Below are 17,438 nucleotides of genomic sequence, written 5' to 3'. Positions count from 1 at the left end.
CACATCAGACTATGATGTCTCATTAAAAAATATTCCAATTTTATCTTGGATAACCACAAATGGTTATTTGTTTGATACCAGAAAGCAAAAAGGAGAGATTAAAATAATGTATACTTTATGTCTATATATATAGATAGATAGATACAGATAAATAGAGATATATAGAGATATATATATATCTCTATATATATATCTCTATATATCTCTATATATCTCTATATATATATCTCAGATATACAGATATATAGAGATATATATCTCTATATATCTGTATATCTGTATATAGATACAGATATAGATATAGAATGAAGTGAACATGAATTCAAAATATACATTGGAACTTCACTATAGTTATACATCCAGTATACCTTTTATCTATATATCTATATCTATATCTATATCTATATCTATATCTATATCTATATCTATATCTATCTATATCTGTATCTATATCTATATATCTATATAGATATCTATATATTTATATTTATATTTATATATATTTGGGAAATATATATCTGTATATATATATACAGATATATATAGATATATAGATACAGATACAGATATAGATAGAGATAGATATAGATATAGATAAAAGGTATACTGGAAGTATAACTATAGTGAAGTTCCAATATATATTTTGAACTCATGTTCACTTCATTCTGCTCAGTCTTCACGGATCTTATTTACAGTAATTACTTTTCCTGTTGCTATTTTCTTGGACAAATAAATAAGTCTATTGTAAGGCATGTACTGAGAAAACTTAGGATCTTGGGATCTTTGTGCTTGTCCTATGAGGCACCTGTGATTTATTTATTTATTCTAAGAGAAATATCTTTAAAAGAATTATACGGTTTCCTTTAGATGTTGTAGAGAACATTTGTTGTAGAGAACATAATGTTGTTGACATTAGTCTGACAGATTACATTGGCGTTTTTATTAACTAGGTGATTGGACCAGAATTGACTTTGAATTAGTGATAAAGATGAGAATAAAAATGGTAGTCCTGTCTTTGAGATAGAGCCATAGACCCATTAAGCATTTGGCTACGTGGTCTTGCAGCTATGTAAATTTATAGAAAATCTCCAGTGGTTGGTATCATTTTGGTCACACCAGCAGTGTGAGGGAGTTTCACCATCTTTTTTTTTTTTTTTTTTTTTTTTTTTTTTTTTTTTTCCCCTTGGAAAACTGGATTCATTTTTAATCTTAGATCTTTGAGAATTAATCATTTGAATAAATATTATTTTTTTGAATGGGCAAACACTATATACAGCATATAAGTATCAGCAGTAGAAGATCAGTATATATTTACTAGTTTTTGTGTATACATTTTAACATTCCTGAAGTCTAAGTTCTCTGGAGAACATAGTCATCTGCATAGTCAGTATTTTGATTTTTCTTCTTTATAATATCAGTATCAATAATAATCATCATAATATAATATATCATAATATATCATAATATATCATCATAATATGATATAATAATACCAATAATAATATAATATAATCATATCAATAATATTCATCATAATATGCTACATTGTTGTCTTCAGTCCTGTCTTTCAGTAACATTAGGATTTTTAATGAGAAAACCTTCCTTTATTCTTCATCTAGAATACTTGGAAAACTTTACTTTTTGAAAAATTTTCACTTGTATCTTGGAAAATGGGATGAAAATTGACCTCCTGGGCTACTTCCAGGGCCAGTTCCCTGCAGTTTCAGACAATCACACACTATATTGCATTTGCTTAGCTGATCAACTTCAGATTGTGTGTTCAGTTTGTATTCCAGAACTCCAATGCATTGTATGTTAGAAATCTTTATTAGTTCTGTATATTTTATGCCTTTGTTTGTTTGTTTGTTTTCTCCCAACACTCTCTTATTTTAAGTATCTCCTTTCAATGAGGTGTATTTATCCTCCTGTTTGCTAATGTAATTATGGAAAGCAGTTGTGTCTCTTGCCTTGATTTGTCAGCTTGTTTTGTAAGGTTATCCCTTCATGCCTCTTCTCAGTCTAGGTAATTTTTGATTATTCCTGTAATTGAACTTTTTTTTTTTTTTTAAGTGAAGGACTAATTCTGCACAAATTATCTGTAATGCAGTTTCACCAGTGCTTTGGACAATGGAGATCCTGCTTGGGATACTCTCAGTTCATATTTGCTTCTTATCTAAGTGGCATTGTTTGTTGATAGTAAGTTTCTCTCCTCTGTCACCATAAGGGGTTTCCAGAAATAGGTTGTGAATGACCAGGGTTTTGAGGATTTCAAACTTGAAAAGGCTTGCATACATTCTGCCTAAATTTCATTATATATGTTTGGATAGGACTATTTTGGATTTGAGCCCTAATATCTATGTTTCAAGTCTCCATTCTGAAAAGCCTGAAGACACTCTTTTACACAGCAGAGTTGTTATGGACAGAAATTCATTCATGACTATGTAGTGCTTGAAAGTGACAAAACAAAGATGTACAGATGAAATCGGAGCCAGAAGCAAACAGGAAGCATTTTTCTCCTACTGTCCCTGTCATTTCTGGACACTCAGTCTGTCAAGCAGTTGCCAGGTAGTGGGTTCAATTCTTTATTTTCCTTTTGCTCTGTCCTCTTCAGTGAAACCCATGATAATTTTGTTTTGCCCTTAAAGGCTCATTGTTTCCTAATCAAGGTTCTTATCTGGCATTTTATTTCTTACCAAAAATTCTTGCTAAAGGGAAAGCTAAAAGGAAGTCAGATAAGAGAAACGTGACTATCGAGGATACACTCTCCATACATCTCTCCTGATATGCTGGAACACATTGATTCTCAACAATTATTGATTGCCTTTCTTACAAAAAGTTAAGAAATTCCCCTGTAAAGCACTAAGGATATTGTCTCTTCACCACAACATGTTAACATTAAGCATCAGCATAGTCCCCTCTTCAGTGGGAATATATGAAAACATAAAATAAAGCCAGTATTTTAATGCTGTGCTGATGCACAACACCTGGCAGAATTTTCACAATACTGTGATCTATTTCTTTACGTGACCCTTTGCAAAATTCACATCCAACCATAAAATAAACACGTCAGTGTTACTGCGTATCTCTTAATGGATATCAATTAATCTAGGTATCATTTAGCATTTGGTATTAGTTCTATTAAATATGCAGATTTATTAATATTTCACTGCATCATTTAGTTGGATGTTTAAAAAAAGATTTTATGAATCTATTATTTAAATGAGATAAAGGATTATATGGTTCTTTATGCAGAAAATATATCTCATCTCTCTTACTTTATTATCTCATTTGGTTTTAGATGAAGGATGTCGGATTGCATAATGAGGGAACGAGATCTCATTTTCACCAAGGCTGCTCAAACTTAATGCATGGTCTTCAAGCTTCACTGTTCTTCTAAAGTAATAAGACTCTATATGTCATACTTTTTTTGCTTGCAAAATGTGGAGTAGCGCATTGTGAAGTTTCTAATTCCATGGTGATCAACTGCCTGTGACATTATTAATTGAAAAGGCTACAGTATATTATCACTTTCTGGGTTACTGTTTTTTCATCCTTTTAATATGCATGGCTTTGTTCCTTCAGGGCTTTCTGAAGACAGAAGAGTGTGGTCAAAGAATATCTAGCAATTATGCATCAGTGATGTTCTCTTATGTACACGATGTACATTTCAGATGCTTTCTGAAAACATAAAAACAAGCATGAATGCATTTCAGAGGTAAAGGAGAGTCAGCAGCCAAATAACTTTTTAATATTATTTGGTTTAAAACTGACTGCAGAACAACTCTGATGATCATCTTCCATCCTCAGATTCTCCAAGGTTCTTATTAGAAGACCCAATGATTTTTGTTACTCTGAGATACCCAGGGTAGGTCTGATGATTCAAAATTCATCATAAATCATACATCACAAATCAAATGGACTAGTTCCATTTGTTGGTCTAAGTCTAATTGAATACTATGAAATAGTCTAAGTCTAATAAAATCTTAGATATCAGCTGAAATCTGGAAGAGAGACAAGAAAAATGTTCTAATTTTCTTGCTTTACTCTCTGGGTCAAGGCCAGCAATGTTCAATCTCACATGCACAGGTAAGTCCAAATGAAAAGAGTACAGTTTGCAATAAACTTTGATGACGTTTATGAATTTTACTTTGCCACAGGAATGCGAAGCCAAGATGTTTAAAGACTATCCAGCCACAATTCATGGAATTATAATTTGAGTATAAACTATGACAATTTGTGAGGGTTCATAGACATAGAAAAATAATTTCTAAAATGTAAGACCAGTGTAACAGCACTTGCTAAATAACTACTGGGAAGTTAGGCTTTCTGATATCTCTCTTCTCCCATTTTCAAAGGAAGAGGAGCCAGTTAGGCTTTCCTACAGGTATTGCTGAAGACCTGCAGGAAGGAGAAGCATGATCAAGAGCTAAAGTGAGATCATAATTGCTGCGAGGTATGGGTATATCAAGAAAGTATAATATTGCTTAAAAGAGAAATTGGCAGGTATGGAAAAATGGAACTGTCCGCTTTATCTCAAAACATTTCACATAATTAATTCAATACATTTGTAAACTCACTGCTAGGTTTGGTGCAAAAAAAATCATCATGAATTATCCCTTAATTTTTTGCTGTGCTATTATTAAAGTTGGATGTCATGTATATTGAGGTGGCTAACCACGGAACACTTAGCTTATTTTTTGTTGATTCCAGAGACTTTATTTCATTTCATATCTGTAAAAACATTCTTCCCATACTGTCAACTCAGCATTTACGCTTCTGCACTGCCATCTTTATACTTTTTAAGGTGAAGATACCAAGTAACAGTAAGTTGTTCTCAGTAGGTCACTGCTTACTCTGTAAACAAATAAACTTGAATTGCTATTCTCATATTCAGCAATGAAACAGGTCCAAGTTCCAGAGTCGGATAACAGAGATAATTGTTGTCAAATTTGGAAGCAATACTGCTAGGCTTTAACATATTTTTTTTTCTAAAATTAGTAAAGAAACTACTACTGCAGCCTGCAATCAAAGAGAAGATAAATAATCTAAAGGCATGCCATCATGGCAGATCACATTTATTAGGCTATTCTGTCTATGATAGCTCTCCAGATGGTTCCCACAGTTATATTTAATAGCTAACTTAAATGTCAGATAGAAACTTTAAAATGAGCTGCTGAAATCACTAAAGGCAAAATCTCACTTGGTGATGCATACAGCAATTGTCATTCCAATATGGACCTTTATTGCTACTGTTATATTGTTTCCAAATATTGAATGGCATGAACAGAAACTTCTTTGAGCATTACTCAAACAATAATCAAATACTTATTATTTTATGAATAGTTATTTTGCAGGAAGTATTGTTATGTTAGTGAGTCTGCCATTGAAATATGAATGATTTAACCCTCACAAAATGCTTTTGATGCATGCTCCAAAATTATCTGATCCTACCTTCCATCAGGCCTCTCTAGAAGAGAGAAGTTGAGTGTCATTTTTAAGATCCTGAAATAGGAAAAAAAAAAAAGAAAAAAAAAAGCCCTGAGCTATTAGCCCAATCTTTTGGTAGATATGTATAGATAAAATGACCTTTATAACATAGAAATATGAAAGTCTGTGAAATGGAATTACCAAATCTGTGATTCTGTGATTCAATCTGAGCTAAGGGTTCCAACATACAAAACTGCATTATAACTCTATCCAGATTTTCTTCTTGGCGTGTCTGGAGTATACTCCAGACACGTCATTGAAGGTGTACATAGGAGAAGCAATATGGGTATGAAAACGACTCATCAGAATTGGCTTTTTGACCACTAGAAAGAAACGACAAATTAGGAAACTGACATAAAGAATATGCATTGTAAATGTCCATAACCTTGTAGCATACCTATTTAACTAACCTGATGTCAAATTCTTTTTAAAGACTCTCCAGATATCTTTATTCCCTTAAATAAATATGAAAGTTTTAGGAAAAGAATTTTAATTCATTTATACTCGTTTCTCATTTATTTTTTTCAGTTGTCTGATCTGACATCATCCACACTGTTTAGAATTTCACACGGCTCATTTATGTTGTATCTTCACATCTACTTTCATAGTCTAGAGATAAAAAATAGACATTCAGAGGGCTCTTAAAATCCAAACTGGTCAGCCTGGATCAATAAAGTAAAGCTAATTCAGACCTGTTCAGGTTATTCCCCATTGCCAAAAGTGTTGTCTTCTTTCTATCTTTGTCCTATTTTTATTTATTTATGTATTAATGTATTTATTTATGTATAAATGTATTTATGTAAATAAATTTATTTATTTAATTTATACAAAAGAGGAACGTATCAATCTTTAAAATGTACAGATGCCATTTTTGTTCTTCAAATTTCAGCCTTGTGGTAAAATGTGTTATTTTGTAACAATAGCCCATAAGACCTTCAATACTGAAACTCAGCTGACATGATTACTAATGCATTACCAAAACTTAAATTGATATAAAACAAAAACCATTCTATTTCAGTGGTTATGCCTGTATTCAAAAACACCAAAGGTAAATCGTATTATTATTGTTTCTCTAAAGTTTTTTCACAACATTCCGTTGTTATAAATTATATATATTTCTGCTTTAAAAATTCAAGGTTAGCCATTTTATTGTTTTGATTGGTAAGTTGTTCTTGTCCATAATGACTACATGAGCATGTTAGTATGCTCATGTAGTCATTATGCTCAAAAATAATTTCTAGGAGTTATGAGAATAACTCCTATAAAAATATGCATTTTAGAATGCATCTTCAAATTTAGTGGAGTCAGTATTATCCAATGCAAACAACAGAATATAATATAAAAATATGCTAGAAAGAATATTAGAAAAGGAGAGCCCTTGGATTATGAAAGCATTGTTCTTATATCTCATGAATACTGTAAGAGAATAAGCATTCTTAAGATGAATTTCTATACCAGCACACTCAACTTGAGATCTTCAGATTCAACTGTTCTTCTCTGTTCTGCATCACATGGAATCTGTTCACATTGTTGTTTTGGATAAGTCATGTTCTGCATTTAGCTACACAAATACAAGTCATTTGATGTCATAAGTCCTAAATACCTCAAATTCTGGCTAACTGTAATGAATATAAGCAAGATGAACTTTCACAAAAAAAAAACATTCATCTGCTTTGATTTACATATCTGTCCATGAATTCAGGTACAAAGGTTTGTTCAAACTTAAAATTCTTCTTGAAAGATCTCTAAGCTGAAGAATGTAATATTTTAATTGTTCACTTAACAGTATTAGATGTAATAGAAGTGTTTGAAAATTTGTTAGCATTTAAAAGTACATTAAATAAAGTTGCAAAAAGACACTGACATTCCTGTACATCATTTCTGAAACAAACTCTAGCTTTCTCCACATTGGAAACTTGTATCAACCCTTCTTTCTTCCAGAACTCCTGTACACATTTTTAAAAAGATTATTGTGTGAACTTCCTACCTTCTTTTCCAATATCAAGCTAAGTTGTTTCTCTACCTACTTAAGCCCCCACATCAAACAGGAGTTCTTTCAACGAGTGTAAGAATATTTACTTTCTCTACATCACCTCTACGTTTCACTAGTAAATGAATAATTTAATACCTTCATATTAGTATTCATGCACAGCCTCATCATTTAGTGATGACAGTGAATCAAAGCTGAAAATATGTCTGTTTACAGAAAAATTAACATAGTTCGTATACTGTATGCAAATTCTATGCAACTTTTGTTATTTCCTTGAAAGCAGAATGCACATTCTTCTGACACTCTTAATTGCTTCTGTATCCGAGTTTGACTTGTTGATGAGATATATTTGTTTGTTTCTCTACTGTATTTGGAGTCTTATTCCTGTCTATGAATTCGGTATACTGATTCCAAGCTGCGTCATCTTTAAAGACCCTGTCATTTTAAGCATGGTAAATTAACACAAAGGGAAAAGAACATTACTGGAAGTTGAACAAATGACAACAGTCAAAATTTAAACATAAATATCTGTTCTATTGTTCATTGTATCTTGGTTAAATTATTGCAAGTTCTTTTTAATTAATTATGTTCCCCCTCATTCAAGAAGAAAATATTCTTTTATCAGACATTTAATTGCAAACCTACTATGTAAGACTGAACAGTGAAACTTACTGCTAATATTTTCTTTGCTAGTAACTCATGTTTTTCCATTACTTCATTCAGTAGTCTTCCACCTCATAAAAATTACGTAATATATGATAATATGTAATATGATAATTAGAAATTTGTTCTTTGCCCTAAGTATATACCTTAGCTTACAAACCATTCATTAAGAACATATGCACTCACCCAGTTATGTCCTAAGGGATTAGTGGTTTTACCTGGACACATCCATGACAAGTTTTTTTCTTTTACAGCTTTCATTAGCTTATGTTCACATGTTACATAAAGAAATTCTAATTAAGCACTTAAGAAATATAAGACTAACAGATATGCACTTATAAAATTATTTATCTACCCAAAGTATAACAATAAGAGCAACAATTAGTTCCTCAGAATAATGGTTTTAATGTTGTATGATATTTGTTCTTGCTGTGTATTAATGGAAAATGCTGCCATAATTGGGGTTGTTAGAGAGACAAAGGTAGCACATTCAGATTTTACCAGTAAAGTGCAGTGGTTCTAAAAAGATTTTGAACAAAATATAGTAATTTCTAGCTGTTTGTTGAATTAACCAATATGAGCAAGGCTATCTACAGTATCGATCTGATGATTATTGTTATGTTAGTTCCAATGGTGCATAACATTGTGGGTTAATTCCTTCAGTGCTGCAAATTCTACTAATCTGTTTACTTAGCTGGATGGAAGTAAAACTGAATTTTTTTTCTTCCTATTGAGAAACCATAAGACTACAACATGGAATCAGAATAAAATTTCCTTAGTGCTCCTGTACTCCAACAATGAGGGCATCAAGTGAATGCCAGCTGACTTCAAATACAGAATCACAAAATCACCTAGGTTGGAAGAGACCTCCAAGATCTGTCCAACCTCTGACCTAACACTAATAAGTCCTCCACTAAACCATATCACTAAGCTTCCTCTGCTTCCTCTGAGCTGTATTACATTTCCAGGATATGTCTGGGAAGTTGAAGTCCCCCACAAGAACAAGCAGTGGTGATTGCACAGCTTCTGCCAGCTGCTTGTAGAACACCGCATCCATCTCCTCATCCTGGTTTGGCAGTCTATAACAGACCCCCACCAGGATGCTTGCCTTGTTGGCCTTCCTGCTGATCCTAATCCATAGGGACTCAACCTTATCATTCCCTGCTTCCATTCCTCTTCATCTCCTAGGTCTTCTCCTGCTGCCCAACAGCGACAGGGTAGGGGGTCCACCACTGCTTGGGGTGTCTCACCTCAGTGCCTTTCCTTCTGGCCTGGCAGGGACTTGTTCCACCAGTCTCTCTCTTGTGTACACTCTCTGATAGCCCTTAACCTCTCCACCTCCTCCTTGAGCTTTGCCACGAAGCTGACCAGGTCATCCACCTGCTCACATCTTGCATACACAGTGTCTCTGCCATCCTCAGATGGCAGCAACAGGCTCAGGCACTCCCTGCAGCCAGATCTGAACTGAGTGGGCAGCCAGTCTGGGTCACCACAGACTTTCTAGAAAGAGCTTTTGGACTAATGCAGACCATGGCAGTTTATCTATAGGTAGACAGCAGGTAGATGAGCTGTTCTACTGAGTGGGGTGGGATGCTCTGCCCTCTCCAAGCACTGCCTGCTTGCACTGCTGCGCAAATAGCTGCACCATGCCCTGTTTGCCTGTCGGGATCACTGCACTCTTGGCCACTTGTGTGCCCCACCTGTTGCCTTTGAACGTCAGGGGAGGAGGCGCTGCTGGCTCCTCCTACGCCTCATCAGCCACCCTCACGAGGGCTGACGGGTCCTGCCGGCTCACTCGGCTGCCTTGAGTGGCCTCGATGACAGAAAAAAGCCCTGTCTGCCTGGATCCCTCCGCTCCGCTGCAGAACGTGCCTGCCCCGGAGCTGATCGCCTTGGCGAGCCTGAGGCATGATAGTATATACATGACAGTAATAAAATCACTAACCACAAGTATGAAAGTTTTGAATAGCTGTGTGAATTTCTAAATTCTGTTCAGAAAATAACTTCACATCTTTCAGAAAAAAAAAAAATGTGAGAAGAAAGTTGACCAGGGATTTAACCATTTTCAGGACAAAATCCCTTCCTATGCCTTAGGTTCTCAGTAATCTGCTCGCACAAGATAATTTCTTTCACTGAAATAAAACAGCAAAACAGCAAGAAACTAACAGCTTTTTTTTTTTTTTTTTTTTTTTTTTTTTCTCACTGTGCTCATCTTGAGTTAAGTATATGGAGATATTAGGTCGAGAAATATGACAATGGTATAAAAATATCTGTACAAATGATAGTATGTCTGTTTTTCATCATTTGTTTTCTTCACCTTTATGTTTAATTAAATAAAACAATAAACAAAAGAAAATGACTTAAAACCTCAAGGAAATAATATGACACATGCAACATATTTGACATAAATGAATTTATTAAAGATTGAGATACAATAAAGAATCTTTCTGTAACAGAAGCAGACAACTAGATAAGGCATTAAATTGAACAAGTAATAAAGAAAAAAAAAATCTGTAAGTAAGAGATTATCACTGCATTAATAACAGTCTAAAAATAGAAATGAAAACTTTATCTTATTTTACAAATCATTGTGTACCTGCCAAAATCCTGATGACAGATGTATTCAGTAAGAGCACAGAAATCTGAAAACATTTGTATTAAACCTATAATCACATAATTTTCTATATTATGCCTGGAATGAGCACAAAGATATATTCCATACTTAAGGTGATTAAGCTCTGCCACCACTGCCACCACCAGTCAAAGCAGATGGGCAAAGTAATTTAAAGCCCGTTAACCCTTCTATTTGCATTAATGTTATGAATTGTAGGGATTGGATTAAAACTTGGTCACACTGTGAAATAAAATATTAACTATTTTATGTAATCAGATAGGTAAATAGCCTGTGCATAAAGCAATGGTACTCAACAATATCCAAAACTCAGACAAGCTAAACCACACATGTTAAGAGAGCAGCTACCTGTCCCTCTGTGGATGGGTGGGACTGAATTTGACTCTGAATGTGTCTCTGAATGTGTCTGTCTCTGAGAGAAAAAGGAGAAAAACTGAGGATATGACCCTGATGAACCAAGCCCAAATTAGAACAAATGTTGCAAACACAGGCCTGAGAGAAACTGGTAGAGAAGTTTTATCTAAAATACTGAATGAAGAAGATTTAACATTTAGCATTAACTTTTCTTTTGTATTTGATTCATGATGAAAAGAGGAAAAAAGGAAGAAAAGTGGAAAAAGTTTTGTTTGTTTGTTTTAGGAACATGAAGAATTGGATCAAAAATTGTGTTTTTCAGTGTTATTTGATTGACATCAGTTGGAGTCCTTAGGGCGACCCAGAAGACTCTATTTGGTTTACATCAAGGAACTAGTCTGATAGAATCATAGAATCACAGAATATCCTGAGTTGGAAGGGACTGACAAAGATCATCAAGTCCAACTCCTGGTAACAAACAGGACCACACAAGAATCAGACCATATGTTTGAGAGCATTGTCCAAATGCTTCCTGAACTCTGGCAGGCTCGCTGCCATGACTGCTTCCCTGGGGAACCTTTTCCAGTGCTTGACCACACTCTCAGTGGAGAACCTTTTCCTGATACCCAGCCTGACCCTCCACTGTCACAGATCCATGCCATTCCCAAAGGTCCTGTCGTTGTTCCCAGAGAGATGAGCTCAGCACATGCCCCTCCATTGCCCTCGTGAAGAAGCTGCAGGCTACCATGAGGCCTACTTCTCAGTCTGCTCTGCTCTGGGCTGAACAAACCAAGGGACATCAGCTGCTCTTCATATATCTTCTTCTGCAGACCCTTCACCCTTTTTGTAGCTTCCTTCAGCCACTTCCTGACTGTTTTATATCTTTTGTATACTGTGATGCCAGCGTTCACTGAGAGTCTGGAAGAAAGAAGAGTTTTAACTGCCTTCATTGATCGTAGAAAGAACTCAATTAACTTAGGCATGTCCATCTGAAAACTTTATCAGCTTCATGTAATGAAAAGTGTTAAAGAGACTGGGGAGAGTTTGTTCAGACTCACATTCCTACACTAGTTGCATAGTTACTTTTGCATTATGGAAACATGGGAAGAAAGCAGTTGTGACAGATACTCAAAGAAAAAATATTATTTATATAGCTTTAGAAGAAAATACTGAAACTATGTGCCTGAAAGAGAGACATGAAGAAAAGCACAAAAATAGGAAAGATTTTGTGACCCCCGCTTAAATACTAAACCAAGGAGGTATGATTTGAACACCAGCATTTTTCACATCATTGCAAAAGCAGGTTTAGGATTTAAAGTTGGTAGCAGAACAGTACACTGGCAGTTACAGAAAGGTAGTTATGTTAGGACTATGCATTAATAGTATACTCATGAATAGATTTGCTGACTTCTGAAAGGCTTGATCCAAAGTATTTTGAAATCAGTGACAGTATTTCCATTGACTGTGCAAACATTACAGAATGTCTTGCGGAGGCAGAGGATGCTTGCAAGACAATTTTTCTGTTTCAGATTTCTCTGTTAAGACAATACATTTCCATTTAAACTGAAGGTAAAAACCCAATATAGCAGGATCTCTTCAGATTCACACAGTGCATAATATGAAAAACAACATTCCCTGTGCATTTATTCTTTCTTTTCCAGCTCATTTAGTTTCCGTCTATAAGCCTATTTGGAGCTTCTATTACACAGTGAATGGTTTTCCAATTTATATCACATTCATTCATATTTTACTTACTTTCAGTAATAAAAAGAATACTTCTTTTGCCTTTAGAGCTTAATTTTTATTGTCATAATTAAGTTCATATCTTAATTCCTCTTGGTTTTATTGGAATTTTAGTTCTGAGTGTAGGAGAGAAGTTGGTTTAGCCTTCTCAGAATTACAATAGGACAGAACTGAGAGACCTCGGTTTTCTACAGAATCACGAAAACAAGTCTTTAACTGCATCTGTTTCATCCAAATCTTCTGTTTTGATCTGCAAGCCTCCCCATGTGACAGGACTTGTTCCACTAGCAGCTTTGACTTCAAATAGTATTTGTGTTCATGAGTAAATCTGGGAACCTGTGTTCCCAGTGCTGCACCGTGTGAACATATACATATACACATACACACAGAAACAGTATTATGAGCTAACACCCACTCCATCCACCACAATTCTGATGTTTGCCAAATCTTCCTTCCTGCGGGTTACTTGTATGTATTTGCATGCACCGTTTTTTCTTGTTGATATCCCTTTTTGTGCTCAAGGTGGCACAGGAGCTGTAGCTATCCTGTTCTCTTTTCAAGTTTTCCCTTGTATTATTCTGTGGTGTTCTGGTACTGGAGCTGGACAAAACCTTGGAGAACGTATAGCTTTTAGGATAGGTGCCAGAGGAAAAATTGCATTTTTCCTAGAGGAAAAATTGCTTTCCCTGGCAGAGGCTAGATTCAACAGAGGTTCAACAACAACCTGCTACCCCTGCTTTTCTCCCTCCAAAACTAATGGGATTTAAATTTAGGAAAGACCAGTTCAACAGCAATTCTAAAGCCTATCTCTGAGAGAACTTTTGACCCAATTTCTACCAAAAGTGATAGACCTTGTTTGCTTCCAATCTGTAATAGTGATTACTAAGGACTATAAGAATAAGGTGAGAAGAAGGTGAAAGATAAACACAGAGTGACACAAATTTGATTTTTGATCTGATGTGATACATTTTTTAAATTCATTAAACTTAGATTTAAACATCAGTTTCACCAAACTGGGCAGGATATTCAAGGTTATTCAAAGGAAGATTAAAAAAAAAGATAGCATATTTGCAAAGTGATAAACAAATTCAAAAATATTATAAATCTAAAATACTATTCAAATTATTTTGCTAGGTCCATCTAAAATGAGATCTAGTTTATTTATTTATTTATTTTCTGTGAAATTATAATTTGCAAAAATATTTTTCGAAAACCGAAGATTAGTTTAGTACTGTTGTTCTTGTAAACTATTTGCACAGAGGCCCATTTCTGTTGCTTTGGAGACATGTATACTTATGTGTGGGTGATTGATATGTTTTCATTTTGTTGCACAGTCCTTTTATTTTGTAAGCGTTTTTATGTGTGAGTGACCATAGGAAGCATGTAACAGTATTATTTAAAATTTCAGAAAGTAATTCTGCTAACAATTAAATTTACTGTATATTACAGCATTGGGAATTCTGACATTGTACACTACTAGCAGAGAAACATTTTCTTCTGTCACCTAAATAACTTGTTTTAATTTACTTTTTTGGACATTTGAACAGAACTCAAATATAACAGCTTTTACCCAAACTGTTTTGTCCATCCTGGCACATTTCTGATTACTTTATTGTTTATTTCATAAGGTGTTGTTATGAGGTTGTCTTTCCAGTCATTGTTAGCATTATTCTCTGTCATTCTTTCTGATTTTAAAAATCTCCTCTCCTTTTCTTTCTCAAATTTGTTCCACTTGTGTATCATTAGATCTCTGTAAGCACTTTGGTTGCCTGCCACCAGAAACACTCTGTCATTTGTACTTGAATTAAAAAAAAAAAAAAAAAAAAAAAAAAGGAAAAAAAAACAAAATAAAAAAAAAAAAACCTTGTAAGCAATGAGAATTTATGAGAATTCATGAGAATTTAAAGAACAAAACATTAGATAACCTAGTTTTGTATTTTAACTAACTTACAGAAAGACAGAATTTAAGGCAAAAGCAAATTGTTCTGATAATTTGGTCTGACTATCCATAATAATTTCATTCTGTAGTTGTGCATCATTAATAAATATCATTATATTGTTTTTGCATATGGAGGTACCAAGGACTGTAGTCTCCTAAAAATCAGAAATTAGTTATTAGGAACAGACAACTCAGATCCCAGTCTCCTTTTCCCAGCCCCCCAAGTCATATTTTCTTAAATAAATAAATAAATAACATTAAAAAATTCCGTCTATTAAACTGTTGTAAGCCAGTTCCATCAAATAAAACTAAAATAAAACCAATAATAATAATTAAAAAAAAAAAAAAAGGCTCTAAAATGTCTAAAATGGAGCCTTGGCTGATGTTGTTGGCAGGTTTTGACTGTTTCTCTGTTTAAAATTACAGAGAAAATGCATTTCTAATATTGATTACAGTGTCACAATAGAATTTGACAGAAATAGAATTCCCTCCCTTTAGAGGGCAGGGGAAAAGTTTCCACCTAAACTTACATCTTCAAGACCTCCTCAGAGTTCATATGCACAGGAGATACCAAATTGTATTTGATGCGAGCCACCATGGATTTTAGCTTTCTTTAGGATGAATAGCTTTTTGCTCTCTCTTGTTTATCTTTCTAGCACTTAAAATTTAAAATTCATTCAACATTTCAAGTTCATTCAACAAAATTAGACAACAAAATTTAATGTGAATGACCACATAAAAAAGCTGAGGTGGGAATCTGTGTTTTTACCACATTTTATCAATACCTGGGGAAAATGCAATTTTAATTTCATCTAGTAAAGCATTGAGATATAACTGTTTAATAATTTTTTGATTCTATTTCTAATGTAAATATATATATGTATATAAATATATGTCTCTTGGAAAGGTGAATGCATGACCAAATGAAACCTCTGTTGACGTATTTCTTGTGCGTTTCTCTGTTGAAGTTATGGAGATTATTAAGGGAAACTGCTTCAAAGCACAAGTGCAGCAGTGGCTGAGCTCCATCTCTGTGCTGGTTGGTAAGGAGCTTGGCTCTAACAGGGAGCTCAGCACTGCCCTTCATCCCTTTCATCATGCTGGAAGGGCAAGAAGGATTAATGAGCAATTTGGCAGATTGGTTTCCCCTTCTGTCCTTTTTTACCACTCAAGGCCTGAGTTTGTCAGGAAAGGGCTGTGATTTTCCAGGGCTGATGTGAGCCAATAGATCCCAGAGCACCAGTGGCTCTGGAGGCCTCTGGTCCAGTACTAGTCATGCTTGCTTGGAGGGCACCTTGTGTAATCATTTATATGCAAGCTGCAGACAGAGCTGGGGCTGCATATATCCTGCCAACAGTTTTCACTGTTAAGAAGCCATTGTCTACCCTGGAGATACATGTATGATGCTGATTTGCCATGGAAATCAGTCTGTGCTGGTTTGTCCAGGTGTGCCTACACCTGCACAGGCCTGGACACCTTCAGGCAAACAGGAATCACTGCCATGGTCTCTCTGAGTTTTCACCGGAATGCTTTTACTACTAAGATGTCAGAATGGCAAAAAGAAATCAAAGAAAAAATAGGAATTTCTTTAACACTTGCCATAATTGTGGTTTTCCAGCACAAAGTTGTGGGCTCATGCTGCAGGTTGTAGAGAAGGATACAGAGGATAGAAGATATCTGGCTAACTCTCTGATTTGTTGTCTGCCTCCACACTGTCATTCCAAACCTTGGTGGGTATTATTCCTTCAGCCAGGCCTGGTTTTCCTTCTGGAAGTTTGTAGGTACCCTGTCAGTAATCCATTTGCCAGAAGGTTTCCTGAAATAAAGACTTAAAGAAATGTCTAATCTCTATCATTGATATTTCCTGCACCTCCATCCGGCCAGCTGCAGGACCTTTCTTTGTTCAGATATTCATTCTCATTTCCTGATTATCATTCTGTATATCATTTAGTATTTAAAAAATTCCTTTAGATTCCAAGTAGAAGTGAAGTCCCTAATTTTATCTGAGGCATTGGTTGATATTATTGTACACCTTTCAGTCAGGTTGATATATCAAGTTGATATTATTGTACACCTTTCATATGAGACAGGTTATCTATGTCAATCTCATCTCATGGTCTTGGCTTCAGAAATGGCTACAGCCAAATCTGGCAAACTTTACTGTCAACAGTTTGAACAGAAGAACAAAGAAGCTAATGAATGATGAAGTCTGAAGTCAATTGACAAAAATCTAAAGGAGATCTTACATTTTAAACCTCTTTAGAAAATACTATGGGGACATTGCTAACTTGTTCCACATGTAAAGTGCCAATCAGTAGAGTAAATGTTCAGCATGGTACTTGGGTATATTCTGTTTCTTTGGAAAGGCGATGATACTTTTTGCAACTCTTTCTGTTATTTGAAAATTTCCATTATTACAGCTTAATTTTAAAGAAAAGTAGAGTAAGTGTACTGTTGCAAACCATTCTGAATTTACTGAGTGTTTCACACCAAGTCACAAAGTTGTCTGTCATTAGATTTTTAAATTTGAAATGCCATTAGAAGTTGTTTTTTCTATACTTAATATAATGTTGAAGATTGGCTATAATGTGTGGATTTACCATATATAGAAAATTATTGACTGTTTGCTA

The sequence above is a fragment of the Aythya fuligula genome, chromosome 2, assembly GCF_009819795.1.
Source record: "Aythya fuligula isolate bAytFul2 chromosome 2, bAytFul2.pri, whole genome shotgun sequence".
Taxonomy (NCBI): domain Eukaryota; kingdom Metazoa; phylum Chordata; class Aves; order Anseriformes; family Anatidae; genus Aythya; species Aythya fuligula.
Note: the sequence above shows the minus strand (reverse complement) of the source record.